The sequence below is a fragment of the Bidens hawaiensis genome, unplaced genomic scaffold, assembly GCF_021521415.1.
Source record: "Bidens hawaiensis isolate Kalapana, Puna unplaced genomic scaffold, B.hawaiensis_p1.1 tig00016035_1, whole genome shotgun sequence".
Lineage (NCBI taxonomy): Eukaryota > Viridiplantae > Streptophyta > Magnoliopsida > Asterales > Asteraceae > Bidens > Bidens hawaiensis.
In genome coordinates this window covers 46962-59192 of record NW_027492451.1, presented here as the reverse complement: position 1 = coordinate 59192, position 12231 = coordinate 46962, and the positions used below count along the sequence as shown (strand labels likewise).

Here is a 12231-nt window from a genome sequence, read left to right as displayed (position 1 = left end):
GAGTAACTGGGTAGGAATGCTCTAAAGTTCCCAACAAGAGTGGTGGGTAGGGTATGACACAGTACGGAAGTTTATAGAGGTTCGAATGCAACCCCCATTCACATGTGGTAGTTGAAGTCTTGAAACTCAATAGTCAAATACCTTCACCACTATAAGTAATATTAAATACCACCCATCCCTACGAAACCCTAAAACACTCGCACTCACACCAATGGGACCGGTATCCTTGAAATGGGACGAGACTTCCCTGCATGAAAACCGGTTCGTCCGCGACGAGGACGAACGCCCGAAGGTGCCATACAACAAGTTTAGCAACGAGATTCCGGTCATCTCCCTTGAAGGGATAGATGATGAATGCTTGTGAAGATTGGGGGATATTTCAGGTGGTGGATCATGGTGTCGACACCAAACTGTTGTCGGAGATGACAACGCTAGCGAGAGAGTTCTTCGCTATGTCGCCGGAGGAGAAGCTCCGGTTTGACATGACCGGTGGGAAGAAAGGCGGATTCATCGTCTCCAGTCACCTGCAGGTAATGCTGTTTAAGAGCATTCCCAATCTATCCACATGTCATTTCTATAATTACAATAAAAAATACTACATTTCTCTGTACTGTTTGATTGAATAATATATTTTTTTCTTTTGTCATTACAGTTTTCACTCTCCACCCTATAATTTACAAAAAATTTCTGCCATTTACCAAATTTACAAAAAATCGCAAGAACGTGAAACGTCTTCAAATATATAGTCGTATCATGATTCTACTCATTCTTTCAAGATCCATATATTGTATTTATTATGCATCATTTTTACAAACACTCATTTTTCTTTTTCTTTTTCTTTTTCTTTTTCCTTTTTTTATTTTTTCTAACACGTATATACGCACATATCATAACTATGGGAAAGGTTCATATACAAAATAATGTTAATATGAGAACGTAGTAAAAACTTTCAATCTATAAAAAATTAGAATGTATGAAATCCAATATCAACTATAATACCAATCTGCATAAGCAATGTTTTATAATAAGAAAGAAAAAACTTATAATAATAACATAATAATCAAAATCAACACCAAAATAATAACGGCAAATACTTACAACAACACACACAAAAAAAACTAATAATAACAATAAAATGTAAATCAACAAATACTTATAACGTCTTATAATCGGAAATTAGCATATGCGAACAAAAAGTAACAGCAAACAAACAAACCTAATAATAACAATAAATTGGTTCTCATTGTTTTTATGTTAATAATAAAATGTATTTAATCCTGAAAATATAACTATGATTATTATATTTTATTATTATTAGTAATAATAATAATATATATTATTATTATTATTACTACTACTGCGACTTCAATAAGAATATAAAAATTATAACTACAAACACTATTAGTCACTCAATCATTTTTGCATGGTTCCACTTTTAGTCGAATAATTAAATTTATATAGTGTAAAGGGTTGGGTTCAAATAAAAAAGTTTGATTTTCCTTGTGTTCAAATAAGAAGTTTGATTTTCGTAGGAAGGAAGACATTTTGGTCCACTACTTTAATTTCAAACCCCACTTAATTTAATCTTAAAACCCACTTAATTTAATCGCAAACCCACTTACATCTTCACTCATCTCCTACAACCACCACCGACCACAGGTACCATAATTGTCACCCTATGCAGTTAATGCGGTAAAAAATTGGTTAGCGACCAAGGGCCGCTATTTGAGATATAAGTTATTGCAGTGGGATAGCGGTGAGAAAGCGGTAATTTTAATATCATGCATCATATACATATTAATAGTAATATCAAAAATAAAAAAACACAAAAGTATCAACAATTGATGATTCAATCATTAGCAATGAAATCTTCCTCCGAGTCCACATCAACCAAGGAATCGTTGGTAGACGAAAGAGCAAGAACATGACTTTTCTAAGATTTGGATAAAAAAGCTGGTTACAAAACAAATAAAAGATCAAATTTGAAGTTTGAGCTATTTTGGTCTTTTCTTAATTTAGCCAAAATATACGAACCTTGAAAATCGTTGCTATGACCGCTATCTAGGAATAAAAAATCGGTCAAATAGCGGCCACTAGAGCCGCTAATAGTGGTTCCGCTATTGGTACCCGCTGTTTTGCAAAGGTCCGCTAACCGCTATCCCACTGCTATCCCACCGCTATTGACTGCATAGCTGTCACCCACCAGCCACCACCGCCGCCACCTCATCGGAAAAGTTGCCGGAAAATTTCGTTGGAAATTTTACAGGAAAGTTGCCAGAAATTTTCACCTGAAGTCGTCAAAATTTTTCACCGGAAATGTCGTCGGAACTTTTTTGGGCGGAAAGTCACCGAGAATTTTTGTCGGGAAAGTCATCGAAAAATAGTCGTCGCCGGAAAAAACACAATGAAAAAAAAACACAATGAAAAAAACACAATTGTATAACACAATTTAATAAAAACAAAATATGTAAAACACAATAGGTAAAAAAAACACAATATTTTTTTTATGTAACAATATTGTACTCATATAAAAAATTAAAAACACTTGTTTACGGTGATTTTATTTTTATTTTAAGATGTAGTATACAAAAGTTATGGCCATTTTAAAATGATGGGGCAATTGACATGAATATTGCACGTGGAGATAGAAAATCAATAAATATGTTCTCCCTGTTATGCTCTTCAACTTATTTAACACTTTATTTCACTTATAAACTAATATCAATCATTTATTTTCAAAATCGATGTATTAGATTACTTTTTATCCTTTTTAAAAAAACCATACTTTCTATTATAGCCTAACTCATAACTAAAGTTATAACTTTTATGCCAACTATAATAATTATAATTATAGTAATAATAATAAAATAAAAATTATTTATTACTATACCAACGATAAAAATAAGATTTATTTTTTTCTTTTTTGTTTGTTTACTTAACTAATTTGTTTATTTTCGAAGGAGTAAAAAAAAATGAAAATGTCCCTCATGCGAATAACACATGCTTAGAATTAACAGAAAAAACCGAATACAAAAAATTGAATACGGTTAACATGACGGACCGAAAGGGTTATAGAATTTAAACTTAATGCATAATATGTCAAAATATTCCCTTTTTCAAATTGAAAGGGTTAAATATGTGAAATCACAGATATCAAAAGCGTGATTTGGTCCTTTTTATAAAACTTTGATTATTATATTATAGACATACTTTAGTTCGCTCCGTTCGTACCTTACTATTGGGAGTTCGCGGTCATCATTCAAGATGTGTGAACTCTGAACAATTAGACATCAAATGTGTTTTGAGAATGATCGTTTTAAAGGTTATTTAGTTTTTATATTTTGTTTCTTAGAGTATTCTCAACCTATCCTCTATAATTATGTGAGGGGAATTTGTAAATTATAAGATGAGGTTGTTAGTGTAATTTATAGGATGAATAGAGAAAATGTAGTAATTTTTTGTAAATTTAGGGAAACTTTGTTTGCCGCTATTTATTTTTTAATATTTGTTGGATTGGTTGTGTGTAAAGAAGAGAGAAAACTGTAATGATAAATATATAAAAAATGTATTATTTAATTGAAAATGAGAGAAAAATGTAGTGTTTTTAGTGTAATCTTACTAGGAATGCTCTTTCCAATAATATTATATTATGAAACATGGTATTTTTTTATTATGTTGAAATATGATTAAAGACGCCATCATCTTTTAATAATAATAATAATATAATTCTACAATAAAACTGGTGTCAGATGTTGATTTCTAATATGGACCACTAAAAAAGTAAAATCCAATTCGGCTATGTGTAGTGGGTGCTACGGGAGGGGATATGTGTGACGTCTAGTCAGCAAATAAGCAATTTATATTTTAGGGGTGTAATGGTGTTTTAGGGTGATTTTCACACCTGCAGGGCTACCAATGGTCATAGTATTATTTTATTATTATTTCCCTTCATTACCAAGGCGACAAATACTTGCTACCCCTTTGTTGGCCCACATATCGATGGGGGAGGGGGGGGGGGTGGTTCCTTGCCCTTGTTGCTCTTTGTCGCCTATTTTAGCCGCCCCACTACACACTGTTTTATAGGCAACTACACATGGGTTGAAAATTGAACCATCCTCAATAAATGTTTATTAAGGTTGAATAGAAAGAATTATAGAATACAATAGATAATATTGGGCCTAAGCCCATCATTGTATTGGGCTGGGCTAACTCAAATAACCATTTTTAATTTATGGGTCTTTTGACGCATGCTATAGGGTGAAACAGTGCAAGATTGGATGGAGATTGTAACCTACTTCTCGTACCCAATAAAAGCAAGAGACTACTCACGGTGGCCCGATAAGCCCGAAGGATGGAGGGTGGTTACCGAAGAGTACAGCAAGGAGTTAATGGGCCTAGCCTGCAAGCTCCTAGAGGTGTTGTCTGAGGCAATGGGCCTTGAAAAAGAGGCCCTAACAAAAGCCTGTGTTGATATGGACCAAAAAGTCGTGGGGAATTACTACCCGAAGTGTCCCCAACCCGACCTGACATTGGGCTTGAAACGGCATACAGATCCGGGAACAATCACACTGTTGCTTCAGGACCAGGTCGGCGGGCTTCAAGCAACACGTGATGGTGGAAAGAGTTGGATCACGGTTGAGCCTGTTGAAAGCGCATTTGTTGTTAATCTTGGTGATCATTGTGATGTAAGTGTTTATTATTTGGATAATTATGCAATAATGTTGTCGCACATTTTATTATTATGATGACATTAAAAATTAACTGAAACAATGTACTTTTATCTTTTTACCAATCACAAAACATATTTTTTATTCATAATTTTCAAAATACTAGTAAATAGTAATCACTAATGCAAGTTAAATTGTTATTTATCCTGTTATTGTTTCTTTAATGATCAAGTTTAGCCATTATTGTTTCTTTAATCACCAATGAAAGTTAAAATTGTTATTTATCATATTATTGTTTCTTTAATGATCAAGTTTAGCAATTATCATCACATTTTGACTTGAAATGTTAAAAAACATTTGGTATTGAGATAGTATTTGAGCAATGGGCGGTTCAAGAATGCAGACCATCAAGCCGTGGTCAACTCAAACACGAGTCGGCTATCCATAGCAACGTTTCAAAACCCTGCACCAGAAGCAATAGTGTATCCATTGAAGGTGAATGAAGGAGAGAAGCCAATAATGGAAAAACCCATAACATTCATGGAAATGTACAAGAAGAAGATGAGTACCGATCTAGAGTTGGCTCGGCTCAAGAAGCTAGCCAAGGATACACAGCAAGCCTTGGATAAAGTGGACACACAACCAACCCTGGAGAAAGTGAAACCAATCGAAAATATATTTGCTTAAGAATTCGTATATTTTCCTTTTCTTATTTCATGCTCTAGGTTTGAATAATAATGATGTGTTTTAAGTCATGTCAATAATGCTAATTAACGACTTATGGTTCATTTGATGCATTTGTTGTGGTGTCTTATGGTTCATTTGATATATTCGTTGTGGTGTTTGTAATACATGTTATAATTAAATTTATAACTATTAGATCATTTACATTAACTTTTCTATTTTCATTGCGAAATAAGATGCTTTACTAACAGCTATCCCCTTAATTAATATCCTAATAATTACAACAAATGTTACACACAAACATGTAAGAAATACAATTCGTATTTTAACTATGTTGATTTGGTGAATAAAACAGCTAAGATATATAAAAATTTAACGTTATAAAATATAACTAGCTGGCTCACCCCGCCGCGTTGCGGCGTAGTTGGCCCACTTTCTTGTTGGGGTGCGACCATTACCTGTAGCAACATACCTTATCATTCCCAAAAATGATGATTCTTGTTAACACAATATATTTGAGTCATACATGATGACTTTTGCCCGACAATATACAAAAGATTTTACTTCTACATGTTTACACCTAGTATTTTTTCACAATTTACAAACATAACTACTACTTGCTTATAGTCTATGCATAGTAGATGCAAGGGTTTTTACAAAAACTTATGGCCTTGTCTCGCCAAGAACATTGTCATTCCCAAAAATGCTAGTGCCCCATTTTGTTCATTGCGTCTTTTGTTTCTTTTCACCTGCGTATTTCATTTATTTGATAGGTTATTTACTTGTATATGTTGACCAGTTATGGGTGACATAAGATTTTCTTTCTTTAAGTTTTTAAACAAAACTTAGTTGATATCAGTTTCGAGGTTGGGAACGTTAATTTTTCAAATGAATGGTGCATTCTACTGGTGTGTGAGAAATTGTGAAAATGGCAGATTATGACAAAGCTGACCAGAGAAAACAAATTTTAAAGCAAGAAAGTCATATTCCCATCTTAAAGATAACCAAGACACACCCAATTATACATATATTGTTGTCTTAAAAGAGTATATAAAAAACAATTGTTAACGATCGATCCCTTTCAGTCATCAAGTTTAACATAATATATTATTATGTCCATGTCCTTAATGCAAACCAGTTATTGCTCACATCTATATCTAAGCCTTGATACAAAGATGTAAATGCAGCAGTTAATTGCAAAGTGTTTTTCATATAGGTTTTGAACAAAATGGGGTTCACATAATTGAAACATGGCTAAATTATTGTTAAGCTCTAAGCTGATGACATGATTATGTATGGAAGTTTAGTTAGGTCGGTACCTGGTGTTTCTTGGATTTGGGATCTGGTGTAGTTGGTGGCAGGCTTGTTTTGGCGGAAGCTGAACTTGACTGAGGTGCGTTGGTGGGTGTCTTTGAAATGCTGCTGATGGTAACTGGCTTATCTGGCCTCACTGTCAAGGTAAAGTCCATCGTCACCCCTATCATTGCAGAGATTGGTGGTGGTAGAATCTTTTGGTCAAAATATTCCATGTCCAACACCATCACCTGGCAGTCGATTTTCAGGAACTCCATCATTGTTTCATTGTAGATTGCGACTTCAGCTGGGTTATTTTATTTGGTTAGGTGAGTTGCTCTTGATACTTACTGAATGTTTGGAGTGACAATCTTGTGGTCAGCGCATGCGAATGATGGTTTCCCATTATGCTGTAGTTGTAGTGCGTTTTTGCATTCTGAGCATTGTGCAAAGTACCAATTTCAGTGAATCTCGACGTCAAAGATTCTGGCCTTGCAGGTATAGTTCTTTCTTTGATGCTGCAGAAATGTCATGTGGTGTTATGCGATCAGAAGAATAGGTCGGTGTTCTAACGTCAACATTAGATACATGTTATTTAGATATTTTTGTGTTGTGCTTTCTTACCGGGTTCTGTTGAGATATTGTCTGCAATAACTCATGGATTGTTATTGGTCTTGTGCTTTCGTTGTCTTGTGGGCCAAGTGGTAGTCATAGCAACCTGTTTTTTTATCAACTCTGTAAGTGTTGACATGAAGGTATGGATGTGCTTTGTTTGAAAATGAAGTTTTGTAAGTTACCTGTCAACGTGTTGCTGGAAAAAGGGCCTGTCGGGTTGGCAATGGCGGTTGTTAGATGGGTTGACTCCAGCTGTTTCATCCATGTTTGCATAGAATGACAATCGGTTTGTAAATTTTGCGATGTATTGCTGTCACTTTCTTTTCTTAATGTTAGTTCGTACCGTCATATTCTGTCACTCTTGCTGATGTGATTGCAATTATATCCCCAAAAGTTGTTGTGTTGTCAATCAAGTCTTTCTTGTCAGACCATAAGGTTATGAGAACATCGTTGTTGCTATTTGACATCAAAATGAATTTACTTAAATATCCTGGTGTTAGTCCTATGAATAATGGTTTGAGTGGTTATTGATGTTTACCTTGCTGAAGGATGATTCTAAACTCCTCATGTAGCACGTGGGTTTCTCATGCACATGCATGTTTATTATTTAATTTTGTTATTTAAGTTTGTTTGAATAATTCCTTTGTTTTTAACGTTGTAACTTACCTAGTCTTCAGAAGGTTAGTTGCTAGGTTGTTATCTCTGGTTATTTAAGAGATCCTTTAGATCTCAAGTTTGTACGCTCTATTTTTCATTCAATAATAAGAAAGAAACCCTTTGCTGCCTTTCTTGATCTTTATTCATCACAAAAGCCAACAGATTTGTGGTATCAGAGCACCAGTGCTCTCGAAATCGCAAAACCCTAATATGAAACCCTAGATTGCTAACCTCCTCCCTCATGGCCGATCACACCAGTGTTCTCCCTGCTGCTCAGACTCCAATCCTTGTGTTTAAGGGTGAGGGTTATGAGTTCTGGAGTATCCAGTTAAAGACTATTCTCAGATCAAGGGATCTATGGGAATTGGTAGAATCCGATTTTGATGACAAAGATACGATTGCAAGAAAGAAAGATGCTTATGCGATGGCCATGGCCATAACTCTAGAGAAATACTGGTAGAATCTTGGTAGAATCCTGGTAGAATCCGGTTTTGATGACAAAGATACGATTGCAAGAAAGAAAGTGTGCATCTTGGGGATAAAAAACAAATACAAGTAAAAGGGAAAGGTACTGTAAAAATTGACACATCAAATGGCAACCATAGGCTATTGGATGATGTATATTATGCCCCTCAACTTGAGTATAACTTACTTAGTGTTGGGAAACTAATGAGAAAAGGCTATTCCCTTTTATTTGATGATGACAAGTGCATTATCAAGAACAAACAAACAGGAATCATTCTCATGACTGTGATGCTGTCGAATAACAACATGTTCCTGGTTGATGCTTCCAAAGCCGGAGATACACACGTTGCTGCCCATAAAGCAACAATTGAAGCTGATCCACCCACGTTACTTTGGCACTCAAGGTATGGTCACTATAAAACATTTGGTTTAAAGCAACTACATGACAAGGGTATGGTACTTGGACTGCCGAGTATCATACCCATTGAATCATGTGATGGGTGTGTTGTTGGCAAACAAACCCGTAATACTTTTGCTTTTAAATCATGGAGAGCCACAAAGAAACTTGAACTTGTCCGTACTGATGTGTGTGGACCCATGCAAGTGCCAAGTCTTGGTGGAAGTCATTATTACCTATTATTTATTGATGACCTTACACGAATGTGTTGGGTCTATTTTGTGGCTAACAAATCTGAAGTTTTCAGTAAGTTCAAATTATTCAAAGTTCTTGTGGAGAACCAAAGTGACTGCTCTATCAAGGTGTTAAGGTCGGATAGAGGTGGAGAATAGCTTTCAAATGAATTCAATGCTTATTGTGATGAAAATGGCATTAGAAGGGAACTTACACCTCCATACACACGTGAGTACAATGGCATGTGTGAAAGAAAGAATAGAACCATCATGGGTCTGGCAAGAAGTATGTTGAAGCACAAGTTTGCTAAACTACTTCTAGGCTGAAAGTGTTACAACTGTAGTTTACTTAATCAACTTGGCTCCAACCAAAGCTTTTCAAAACAAAACTCCAATGCAAGGTTGGAACAATAGCAAGCCTTCAGTCCGCCATCTCAGGGTGTTTGGATGTTGTGCTTATGGTTTACTTCCATCACAACAGAAAAGAAAGCTTGACAACAAGTCTGAGAAGTGTATATTCATTGGATATTCTCAACAATCCAGTGGATATCGGTTGTACAATCCTACAACCAAAAAGTTCCTAATCAGGAGAGATGTTGTGTTACATGAGAACTCAAAGTGGGAATGGAAAGTTAAAAGCCATGATGACACCACTGCCTATGATATAAACTATATTGATCCCTTTCCCACTGAACCAACCTCTAACACACAAACCACCGACTTATCACAAAACACTTCTCAAAACACCAGCCTACAAACTTCTCAAAACACCAGCCTACAAACTTCTAGTTCATCACATAACACAACACCTACTATCCCTTGTAATACACCTCACAACCAAACCTTAGCCGAACCAACTCACACATTCTCTCCAACAACCTGCCAAACTGACTCATCATCCACAACAACTCACCATGATGTTTCATCCTCACAACTTGATAACTCATTTACTCCAACTGCCCCCCTTACCTAAAACTAAAGACTTAATACAAGTATATGATCAGGCAAAGAAGATCAAGGTGGGAAAAGGTTTTTACTCATGCCAATTTGCTTTAAATGTGACTGATCCCACTCACTTTGATGAGGCTGTGAAAAAGAAGGAATGGCAAGATGCTATGGCTAATGAGTTAAAGGCTATTGAAAAGAATAAAACATGGGAGCTAGTCAATCTGCCATTTGGAAAGAATGTGGTGGGATTAAAGTGGCTGTATAAAACAAAGTTGGGTGCCAATGGAGAAATTCTAAGGCACAAGGCAAGACTAGTTGCCAAAGGGTATTCCCAAAAGCAAGGCATTGATTATCAAGAGACATTTGCTCCGGTGGCAAGATTTGAAACAATTAGAGTGGTGTTATATGTGGCTGCTCAGCTAGGGTGGCCTGTCCATTAACTTGATGTCAAGTCCGCCTTCCTAAATGGGGACTTGACTGAAGAAATATATGTGCAACAACCTGAAGGGTATGAAGTAAAAGGGCAAGAAGGCAAGGTGTACAGGTTAAGAAAAGCTCTTTATGGCCTAAAGCAGGCTTCGCGAGCCTGGTATTCAAAAATTGATGGGTACTTCCTGGAGAAAGGATACAAAAGAAGTTATAATGAACCAACCTTGTATATCAAGGACTGTAGCAATAATAAATTCATATATGTATGTTTATATGTGGATGATATTATTTGCACCAGTCACTGTCTTGAGCTTATTGCAGAATTCAAACAAGGAATGATGGAGGTGTTTGAAATGACTGATCTAGGTCTTCTCAAATACTTCTTGGGGCTGGAAGTAAGACAATCTGATCATGGAATATTCATATCTCAAGAAAAATATGCTAAAAGTCTGCTTGAGAAGTTTGGAATGAAGGAGTGCAATGTAGAAGATACTCCCATGAGTTCAAGTGAAAAATTGATGATAGAGGATGCTGTTGATAAAGCAAATGAGTTAATGTATAGAAGTCTAGTTGGTGGGATAATATACTTGACTCATACTCGTCCGGACTTAACTTATGCAGTTAGTGTTGTCTCAAGGTTTATGCAGACTCCCTCAAAGATGCATTTATGTGCAGCCAAAAGAATTCTAAAGTATATTGCAGGAACAAAACACTATGGAATATGGTATGATAAAGGGGCCAATATTAAGTTAATTGGGTTCTCTGACAGTGATTGGGCCAGCTGTGTAGATGACAGAAAAAGCGTCTCAGCCTATGCTTTCTCTTTTGGAAGTGGAGTTGTTAGTTGGTGCTCAAAGAAGCAGTCGACGGTGGCTTTATCAAGTACCGAAGCAGAATATATCTCAGCCACAGCAACTACATGTCAAGAAGTATGGCTGAGGAGGGTGCTTGAAGATCTGGGCCTTGGTCAGTCGAGTGCTACTACCATCTACTGTGATAATATGTCAGCAAAAAATCCAGTTATGCACAGTAGATCCAAGCATATTGAGCTTAAACATCATTTTGTTAGAGAAATGGTTGCACAAGAACTGGTGGTACTTGATCACTACAACACACATGAGCAGCTAGCTGACATGTTAACTAAGGCCCTTGCTAGAGAAAAATTTGTCTACTTCAGGCATATGCTCGGTGTCATGGAGTTTGAATCAAGAGCAGGTGTTGAAGGATGATTCTAAACTCCTCATGTAGCACGTGGGTTTCTCATGCACATGCATGTTTATTATTTAATTTTTTTATTTAAGTTTGTTTGAATAATTCCTTTGTTTTTAACGTTGTAACTTACCTAGTCTTCAGGAGGTTAGTTGCTAGGTTGTTATCTCTGGTTATTTAAGAGATCCTTTAGATCTCAAGTTTGTACGCTCTATTTTTCATTCAATAATAAGAAAGAAACCCTTTGCTGCCTTTCTTGATCTTTATTCATCACAAAAGCCTACATACCTGACGTCTTTTATTTTCATCTTTCTAACGATCGTTTATTTGCTCTTTATTTCTGCTAGGTTGTTGCTGATGACACGACCAATGTAATCTGCATTTTTTTGTGAAACTGTTAAGCGGTGGTATGAGATACTTTTTATATGTTTTTTTGTCATGTTGATGCTTACCTGTGAGTATATCCCATGATCTAAGACATTGTTGTAGTACCTCGTGGTTTACGAAACTATAGTAGGATTTTGGAATCATCTCATCAAATATGAGTTCGAATTCAGCCTTGAGTCCACTTCGTATTGAAGCTCTGTGTGAGGTGACTGACGTTGACCTTCTTGATGGGATTGCGACATACTCG

General features: G+C 35.9%; 1 long non-coding RNA gene and 1 pseudogene across 2 annotated transcripts; one reads left to right on the top strand and one right to left on the bottom strand.

Annotated features, from left to right (window-relative positions):
- Positions 1 to 207: 207 nt before the first annotated feature.
- On the top strand, positions 208 to 5368 carry LOC143550378 (naringenin,2-oxoglutarate 3-dioxygenase-like; annotated as a pseudogene). Its single transcript, XR_013138317.1, has 3 exons — positions 208 to 530; positions 4257 to 4685; positions 5040 to 5368. The product of XR_013138317.1 is annotated as a naringenin,2-oxoglutarate 3-dioxygenase-like (transcript).
- A 2227-nt stretch (positions 5369 to 7595) lies between these two features.
- LOC143550377 (uncharacterized) lies at positions 7596 to 12158 on the bottom strand. Its single transcript, XR_013138316.1, has 3 exons — positions 12050 to 12158; positions 11886 to 11973; positions 7596 to 7715 (listed from the first exon to the last, which is right to left on the bottom strand). It is a non-coding gene; the product is annotated as an uncharacterized LOC143550377 (long non-coding RNA).
- Positions 12159 to 12231: the final 73 nt, after the last annotated feature.